Source organism: Ovis canadensis, chromosome 2 (genome assembly GCF_042477335.2).
Source record: "Ovis canadensis isolate MfBH-ARS-UI-01 breed Bighorn chromosome 2, ARS-UI_OviCan_v2, whole genome shotgun sequence".
NCBI classification, from domain to species: domain Eukaryota; kingdom Metazoa; phylum Chordata; class Mammalia; order Artiodactyla; family Bovidae; genus Ovis; species Ovis canadensis.
Window position 1 is genome coordinate 206,746,159 of NC_091246.1, and position 10,021 is coordinate 206,756,179.

At 36.1% G+C, this 10,021-nt stretch overlaps 1 non-coding gene across 1 annotated transcript; it reads left to right on the top strand.

The window, feature by feature from the left end:
- The first annotated feature begins 494 nt into the window (after nucleotides 1-494).
- On the top strand, nucleotides 495-599 carry LOC138434835 (U6 spliceosomal RNA). The gene has a single exon (XR_011254912.1). It is a non-coding gene; the product is annotated as a U6 spliceosomal RNA (small nuclear RNA).
- Nucleotides 600-10,021: the final 9,422 nt, after the last annotated feature.

Sequence of the window (10,021 nt, forward strand, 5' to 3'; positions counted from 1 at the left end):
ACTGCCAAACACATTTATAAAAAAGAAAATCAATAATAATATTTTCCATGGTACCTGTTTTCAACTTCCTCTAAAAAATTTTTGCCCTGTAGTTGTTTTTTCTCAAACACAAGTATGTTTCTGAGAAAAAACATTTTCAATAAGAATAGGATTGTGAAAGTACATGCATTTTAGGAAGCTTACTTTTAGCTTCACAACCTACTGTAAAGGTTGAGGATGATGGATTTTTGCCTGGTATTCTAGACAGTAAATTCAGAACTGATTTTAAGTTCTTCTAGAATGGAGCTCCTTTTAAACTTCTTTCAAAATATAACTCCTTTTTTCAAAGAGGGAGAGGGGTTTCAGAAATTTTTATGCTCTTTAAGATGTTAAATAAAACTCTTAAAAATTTTTTGATGAGTGAAAAACCTAGAATATTAAAATCTATAAAATGTGGGTGGGAAAAATTAAAGGTGGTTTGTCACAATATATTTTGGGCTTGGTGAATTTTAAAAGTTTAATAGGGAGCACATATACTAAAACTGAAACAGTACAGAGAAGATTAGCCTGGCCCCTGCACAGGGGGGACAAGCAGATTATTTAAGGATTTATTTTTTTTTACATATATGTAATTAAGATGGTTTTAAGACTGCTGCTTGCATCCTACTGGAGAAGAGTTTTGTTTATTCAGGGAATGGATGTGATATCCACCCTGTAATGAATTTAAAGAAGTGCCTAGAAGCACAAATAATAAAGACTGTTATATAGATCTATTTAGACACACACACAAGTTGGGGGAAAAACTGAAATGGTGAGCTCAAATTATAAGCAGACTTACTAATTTCTAGGATAGCCATAGTTTATAACTTTCTTCCTTTTTCCAGTAAAGTTGTATTTTTATTTATTTTTAAAAGATTTATTTATTTATTTCTGGTTGCTCGTGCTGCATGCAGACCTTCTCCAGGTGTGGAGAGCAGGGCTTACTCTCCAGCTCCAGTGTGTGGGTTTCTCCTTGTGGTGGATTCTCCTGTTGTGCAGCAGGGGCTCCAGAGCACTGGTTCAGTCGTTGTGGTGCTCAGGTTTAGCTGTCCTGAGGCATGCGGGGTCTTCCCTAACCAAGGATGGAAACTGTGTCCCTTGCATTGGTAAGTGGATTCTTTATCACTGAGCCACCAGGGAAGCCCCTAGAACTTCCTTATCTTCTTATTTATGAAGTGGGTGGTTTTATTACTTACTTAATAAGTAGCTTACTTATTAAGCTACTCTTTTGATATGCAGACTTGTAAAACATTCTGTGTCATAGCTGATCATCAGAAAATCAGAAACATGGCAATTTTCTTTCTCAGGAGAAAATAAATACTGTAGGTATTCAGACACCACTTAATGTATGTAAAGCATGACATTGGCACCTAATCTAAGCTCCTCAAATGACCTTCTTCTGTTAAAAATGGCACAAGTCTATTTGGTTTTAAAAACGATAATAAATAGATAGTTTGAAGTATAAAATAATACCCCGACTTTGCAGAAAGTTTTGACACTTTCTTATAAAATTATAAATATGACCTTGTTCTCTGTTTTAGAAATTCTGTCCCTAGACTTTTATCAAAAAATATAAACACATATTCACTAAGCTTTACTCATAAGTAGCAAAAACTGGAAACTCAAATTCCATCAAGAAGGGAATGGACAAATTTTAGTACGTTTATGCAGTGGAGTATTATTTGGCAATAAAAAATATATTGATAGACACAACATGAATAAGTCTAATAAACGTTATGCTTAGCAGAATAAACTGAAAATAAAACACAGTTCCATTAATGCAAAGGACAATATTATATAAAACTAAATCAACAGCTTTAAAAATCAAAAAGTATGTGTCTCTGGATAAAGGAGAAGATTCACAGGGAAAAGACTTGAAGATACTTTCTGGGATGATGGCAATGTCTGTTCTTCACATGGGTGGCTGTGTGCATTTGTCAAAAGTCATGAAATTGTACACTTAAAATGTGTGCGTTTTTACTAGTGATTAATTTTATCTTGAAAAAGAATAAATGTGTATATTTTTAAAGATTTTTTTTTACATATGTCAGGCAAATCAAAAGAAGGACTTCTTTTATGTGCCTTCCCATTTCACTGTTTGTGAACTTCAGTGGTTCTAATGGCAAAATGAACAGATTTAACTCTGCAACTGTGCATCATTTTTCTAACTGGTCTATTTTCCAGAAGGTAAGCGCTTGCCTTTTTTTAAAAAATTTAAATTGTTTGTAATACAGCACATAAATTGCCATTAAACATGGCAATGCAATGAGAACCTCTAGAAGAAACAGGTGGGATCCCTTCCCATTTTTTTCCTTATGACTTTGAGAATAAATCTCCCCCAAATGACACCTTTCTCCTTCAAACACTTCAGTTGTATATTTTATAACTTTTACATATGTCATTTTTACATGACAGTCACAGCTCCCACCTGGAGTTTTGCAACACTGTCCGCATGTTACCCTTTTTTTTAGAATATGCATGTTTTATTCTGAATAATTTTGCATAATAAAAATGAAAGTATAAAATAATTAACACAAAATATTTTAACAAGCTAAAATAAATCCTGAAAAAAAGCAGAAATGTAATCCATGGCAGAGTTTTCAAAAGTCATATAAAAGTTCTAGAACATCCTTCCAGTTTCACTAACTAAAAGATTTCAAGGTCAAAATGAAATCTCAGAATCAAGGATCTAAAATAATATACTACATCCTCTCTAGACAGTTAATATTGATATTGAGGTATAACAAATACAACAATTTTTTTTTAATCATGTAAATGGTTTAATAGCCACAGAGATTTTAACTAACAAGCTGAGAAAAACTTAAATACTAACAGATTGATTTTTTATTGACTTGCACATTCATTCATTCACTTGTTTGTTCATTCTATCAACAAATATTTATTGGGAATCTTTTATGTTCTTAGAAGGTGCTAAGAACTTGGACTAGGTAGAAGACAAACAGATTAAAATGTCCGCTTTTCAGCATGAGATAGAATGTTTGATATTGTACCAAAGGTACAAAGGTAAATATAAAATTAAAGGAAGAGTATTGAAATTTTTAATAAGGTACAGGAAAAGCCTACTGGTAGACATGGATTTTGAGTAAGGACCTAAAAGAAATAACAGAGTTAGAAATGCCAATACCTGGGAAAGAACAGCCCAGATAGAAGGAAAAGCAATGCAAAGGCCCTGAGATGGGACAATACCTGACTAGTTTAAGACGTTGAAAGCAGCCCTTACAGCTAAAGCAAAGAGAAGGAAAGAAAGGGAGAAGGTAAGATCAAAGAATCACTGTGGGCTAGATTACACAGGGCTTTTCAGGCTGTAAAGATTGGTTTTTATAGTGCTTGGGATGGGGCTGCTGAAGGTTGAAAGCAGAGGGGTGACATGGTCTCATTTCCGTTTTAACTAGATCGTTCTAGTTTCTCTTTTGAGGACAGAAGGGTGAGGGTCAAGGGTAAAAACAGGAAAGTCATTTAAGAAGCTACTGCAGTAATTCAGATAGAGAAAGCAGTAACTTGGAACAGGATGGAAGCAGTGGATAGTGGAGATAAATGATTGAGTTTTAATATATTTTGAAAGTAGAGTTAAGATTTGTTGGCAGATCAAATACAAACTGTGAAAAAAAAAAGTCAAAGATTAATGCAAAGTTTTTAGACTAAGCAAAAAAAAAAAAAAAAAAAAAGAAGAGGATATTGATTCCCAATATTCCCAGTTTGGGTTAAGTCCTTGTCATATTAATGGAATTATACCCATTTGACAAGAGGAAATTACAGCATTCTTCTGCAGCTAAGAATAAAACAAATAAAAACCCTTTCCTTGTGTCATAGGATCTCTGAAATTCTTTCACAGAAGTGTTATTCTTATAACTTGAGTCTTTGAACCAAATTAAATGTAAACTCCATGTTTCTTATTGATCTTTACTAATATGTGATTTTAAGGTAGAGTAAAATGACATCTCTCTATAAAAGAGGATAAAGTTATAAAAGATACAGCTTAAATGAGATGTAGAAATTTTAAAAGGTCTAGTTCAGAACTGGGTCTAAGTATAAGTGATGGTCTGAAACAAAATAATCTTTATGCAATCAAATTGTGTTAAATGTATCACTAATTTGTAGTGTTCATTACTCAATAAAATCGATATGGAAGTCAGCTGTTAGCTCTGAGTCAGCACTAGGTTGAAATCCAAAGTCCACTTCTTTAAGCTATGGGTGTTAGGCAAGTTATTTAATGTCTCTAGATCAATTTTTTTTGTATTACAACTAGATATACAAATACCCCCTTAAGTTCTTATTTTAATAATTTTATTTATTTAATAATTTAAAATATCTGGCATATTTTAGGTACCTAGTAATAGTTGTGATTATCATTTGACATAGAGTCAAATTTTCTAACTTACTCTAGTAATATATTAATTATTTTAATTTCAGAATCAAGTTAGTTATTGAGAAAGGACAAATAATAGATATTTATTGTTGGATTAAAAGTTATATTGAGTATTTATTTATATAAGTGATATTTAGAAGATTTGAATTTAGGTTCAGGAACATTTCTTCTTTAGTACATAATTTTGCTTGGTATCAAGGGTGAAAGTTAATCTGTTCAGTAGGCTCACTAAATATCATCCCAATCATCTCTTCTCTTAACTTTCCTACTACAGAACTTTCTATTGCAGCTAAAAGTAAAACATGGCATCAGTTCAGTTCAGTTCAGTCGCTCAGTAGTGTCTGACTCTTTGCGACTCCATGAATTGCAGAACACCAGGCTTCCCTGTCCATCACCAACTCCCAGAGTTCACTCAGATTCACGTCCATCAAGTCAGTGATACCATCCAGCCATCTCATCCTCTGTTGTCCCCTTCTCCTCCTGCCCCCAACCCCTCCCAGCATCAAAGTCTTTTCCAATGAGTCAACTCTTCACATGAGGTGGCCAAAGTACTGCAGTTTCAGCTTTAGCATCATTCCTTCCAAAGAAATCCCAGGGTTGATCTCCTTCAGAATGGACTAGGTTGGATCTCCTTGCAGTCCAAGGGACTCTCAAGAGTCTTCTCCAACACCACAGTTCATAGTCCTAACCAATAAAATCTAAAGAAAACTCCTGGGTAAGGTTTCCAGAAAGATTTTTGTTTCCCCAGTAAAAGGGACACTCTCAGCTGATGTATCTCTCTCTCTCTTTTCCCCCTTTCACCATTGTTTTTCCCCTTCACCCGTACCTAAAATGTGGATAAAATGCTTTGAGGTCCAGCAGCCATTTGGGGATTATAATGTAATAACTATGGACTTCCCAGTTGGCACTGGTGGTAAAGAGTCTGCCTGCCAATGTAGGAGATGTAAGAGACACAGGTTCAATCCATGGGTCATGAAGATCCCCTGGAGGAGGAAATGGCAACCCACTCTAGTTCTCATGCCTGGAGAATTCCATGGACAGAATAGCTATGGCCCATAGCATCGCAAAGAGTTGGACATGACTGAAGCAACTTGGCACACGGGTAATAATTATGAGAACAAAATACAACACATGGAGAACGCACAGATGAAAATAATATGCACCTCTGAAAAAATTATCAAGAACTACTAATATGAGCTATCAACCTCCAGATATCCTATTTTGTGAGAATAAAACATATTTAAGCCATAGTAGTCAAGTTTACTTGCAAAAAAGTGAAACAGTGAAAGAGTTAGTCACTCAGTAGTGTCTGACTCTTTGCGACCCCATGGACTGTACCCCACCAGGTTCCTCTGTCCATGGGGCTTTCCAGGCTGGAATACTGGAATGGGTTTCCATTCCCTTCTCCAGGGGGTCTTTTCAACCCAGAGATCAAACCCAGGTCTCTTGCAATGCAGGCAGATTCTTTACCACCTGAGTCACAAGGAAAACTCCAAGCTTACTTCTTCTTGCAGCCAAATACAGTCCTGATTCACTACTTCTCTTTATATTAGGCAACCAATAGAGATCCACCTTGTTCCATTAAATTTTATCTTGACTTTTTTTTCTAGTAAGATATAATATCATTACTATCCAATTCTCCTTCTTTAAATCATGCAAGGTAAAACCTTTGACTGTGTGGATCACAAGAAACTGTGGAAAATTCTGAAAGAGATGGGAATCCCAGACTACCTGACCTGCCTCTTGAGAGACCTGTATGCAGGTCAGGAAGCAACAGTCAGAATTGGACATGGAACAACAGACTGGTTTCAAATTGGAAAGGAGTATGTCAAGGCTGTATATTGTCACCCTACTTATTTAACTTATATGCAGAGTACATCATGAAAAACGCTGGACTGGAAGAAGCACAAGCTGGAATCAAGATTGCTGGGAGAAATATCAATAACATCAGATATGCAGATGACATCACCCTTATGGCAGAAAGTGAAGAGGAACTAAAAAGCCTCTTGATGAAAGTGAAAGAGGAGAGTGGAAAAGTTGGCTTAAAGCTCAACATTCATAAAATGAAGATCATGACATCTGGTCCCATCACTTCATGGGAAATAGATGGGGAAACAGTGGAAACAGTGTCAGACTTTATTTTTGGGGGCTCCAAAATCACTGCAGATGGCAAATGAAGCCATGAAATTAAAAGACGCTTACTCCTTGGAAGGAAAGTTATGACCAACCTAGAAAGTATATTCAAAAGCAGAGACATTACTTTGCCAACAAAGGTCCATCTAGTCAAGGCTATGGTTTTTCCAGTGGTCATGTATGGATGTGAGAGTTGGACTGTGAAGAAAGCTGAGTGCTGAAGAATTGATGCTTTTGAACTGTGGTATTGGAGAAGACTCTTGCAAGTCCCTTGGACTGCAAGAAGATCCAACCAGTCCGTCCTAAAGGAGACCAGTTCTGGGTGTTCATTTGAAGGACTGATGCTAAAGCTGAAACTCCAGTACTTTGGCCACCTCATGCAAAGAGCTGACTCACTGGAAAAACCCTGATGCTGGGAGGGCTTGGGGGCAGGAGGAGAAGGGGACAACAGAGGATAAGACGGCTTGATGGCCTCACCGACTCAATGCACATGGGTTTGGGTGAACTCCGGGAGTTGGTGATGGACAGGGGGTCCGGGCGTGCTGCAATTCATGGGGTCTCCGAGAGCCGGACACGAGTGACTGAACTGAACTGAAGGTATTTCTGGGCTTCCCTGTTGGCTTAGACAGTAAAGGATTTGCAGTGCAGATCAGATTTGATCCCTGGGTTGGGAAGATTCTCTGGAAAAGGGAATGGCTATGCACGCCAGTATTCTTGCTTGGAGAATTCCATGGACAAAGAAGAAAGCTATTTGGGGGAAAAATTTCCTGAAAATATACCCGTGCTTTTCTCACAGAACCTTTTAGTAAACTTCTGTGAAATATATAGATATAACTATTTCTTCTAAATGAAGAGGAATTTTTAAACAAAGTTAACATCACAATACAGGAATTTTTTAAACATTTATGCATGTTTTTTCTTTTAAAAAGTTAGTAACTTTTCTCAGAGAATTGATAAATATCCCCTAAAGGTTGAAAACAATTTTTCTCCATTTTAAAAAGGTACACTTTTTTAGTTTGTCATAGAAGGAAATAAATATGAATATACTTTTAACCTAGAGCTGTTGTTGTTTCTTCCTCTACATGAATGAACATGATATTAATGGTAGCATTAAGGCATATCAAATAGTTCCCTAAGTAAATCAAGCTTATGTCCCAAAAGGGCACTTCCACTGGCCTTTTCTTTGCTTTCCTTCTTTCCTTTTCATTTTGGCCTGCTATATGGCAATTGCAAAAAGGAACAAAAATGGAGAGGGAAAGTGACCTTAATTTGCTCATATCACATGAGGTGAGCAACCTATAAGTCCCATTTGCAGTAGTTTCACTTAAAGATAAATACTACAGAGGAAATGCATTTTATAGTGGTAATACTGATGGTGCAAGAGTAATATAAGTTGACTAAGTGAAGAATCACTTTTCTTAAAAGAGAACACTTTAGGCAAAAATCTTTAGATATTAAATTATTTACACATTCCTATTTATAGATGGTCAACAATGGTTACAATAGTTCATATGACAAAGAACTTCCGAAAAATCATATTTCTGGCAGAGGAATCCAAAGGTAGCTATGATGGTCATGCTTATTTGTTCTCTCCACGTGCTATTGTCCTCTCAGGCCGAACATTCAACTGCCAAGACCATTAACTTTTATTATAAGAACTCAAAAACATATATCTGGGATTTGATTCAGTACCACAGCAAATGTACTGCTTTTCACACACACACACACATACTACTCAGCAAGTTTCCATGCAGTCAAAAGGAACAGGAATGTGTGTCTCTACGTGTATAATGAGAGACAAAGATATAAAATGGAAACCTGATGAAAATAAAATGGTAGAAAAAAACTCTTCCAAAAATTTAAGAGAAAAGAATATTTCCAAACTCGTTTTTTGAGGCCATCATTACCCTGATACCAATGCCAGATAAAGATACCACAAGAAAAGAAAAACACAGGTAAATATCCCTGATGAATATACATGCAAAAATCTACCAAAAAAAATACTAGAAATCTAAATCTAAGCATATTTAAAAAAATTATGTACCATGACTAAGCGGTATTTATCCTTGAGATTCAATGATGGTTCAACATTAACAAATCAATTGATGTGAAAGGAGATAAGCCCTGGGTGTTCTTTGGAAGGACTGATGCTAAAGCTGAAAGTCCAGTACTTTGGCCACCTCATGCGAAGAGTTGACTCATTGGAAAAGACTCTAATGCAGGGAGGGATTAGGGGCAGGAGGAAAAGGGGACGACAGAGGATGAGATGGCTGGATGGCATCACCAACTTGATGGATGTGAGTTTGGGTGAATGCTGGGAGTTGGTGATAGACAGCGAGGCCTGGCGTGCTACAATTCATGGGGTCGCAAAGAGTCGGACATGACTGAGAGACTGAACTGAACTAACTGAACTGAACCACATTAGGACTTCCCTTGTGGTTCAGCTGGTAAAGAATCTGCCTGCAATGTGGGAGACCTGAGTTTGATCCCTGGGAGACCTGGGTTTGATCCCTGGGTTGGAAAGATCCCCTGGAGAAGGGAAAGGCTACCCACTCCAGTATTCTGGCCTGGAGAATTCCATTGACTTCATAGTCCATGGGGTCACAAAGAGTTGGACATGACTGAGAAATTTTCACTTCCACCCTATTAACAGGAAAAAAGGATAAATATCACAAGATCATTTCAATAAATTCTAAAAAAGCATTGGCCAGAATCAACCTCAGTGGTATAAAATTGCATACTTTTCCTCTAAAATCAGGAACATGACAAGGATATCTACACTTGCCACTTCTCTCTAACCTAGTTCTAGAAGTTCTAGCCAGAGTGATTAGTCAACAAAAAACAACAGGCATCCTAATCATGAAGAAAGAAGCAAAATTTTCTCAGTTTCCAGATGACATGATCTTGTATATAGAAAACCCTAAAGACTCCTAAATACTGTTAGACTAATAAACACAGTCAGTAAAGCTGCAGGATACAAAATTAACATACAAAAACCAGTTGAAATTCTATACACTAACAATGAACTATTTGAAAAGGAAATTAGGAAAGCAATCTCATTTAAAAAAAAGAAAATAAAAAATATGTAGGAATAAGCTAAGTAGGTAAAAGGTTTGTACACTAAAAACTATAAAACGCTGATGAAAGAAATTAAAGAAGAGACAAATAAATGGAAAGACATCTCATGTTCATAAGCTGGAAGATCTAGTATTGTTAAAATATCCATCCTACTCAAAATGATATACAGATTCAATGCAATCCCTATCAAAATCCCAAAGACATTTTCACAAAAATAGGAAAAAATTCTAAAATTCATAGGGAACCACAAAGACCATAAATGTACAAATTAGAGAGAACAGAGCTAGCAATATCACACTTCCTCATTTCAAAATATATTATCAACACTACATTAATAATGAAAAAAAAAGCATGGCACTGCTAAAGACAGACATGTAGACCAACAAAAAGAATTGAGAGCTCAGA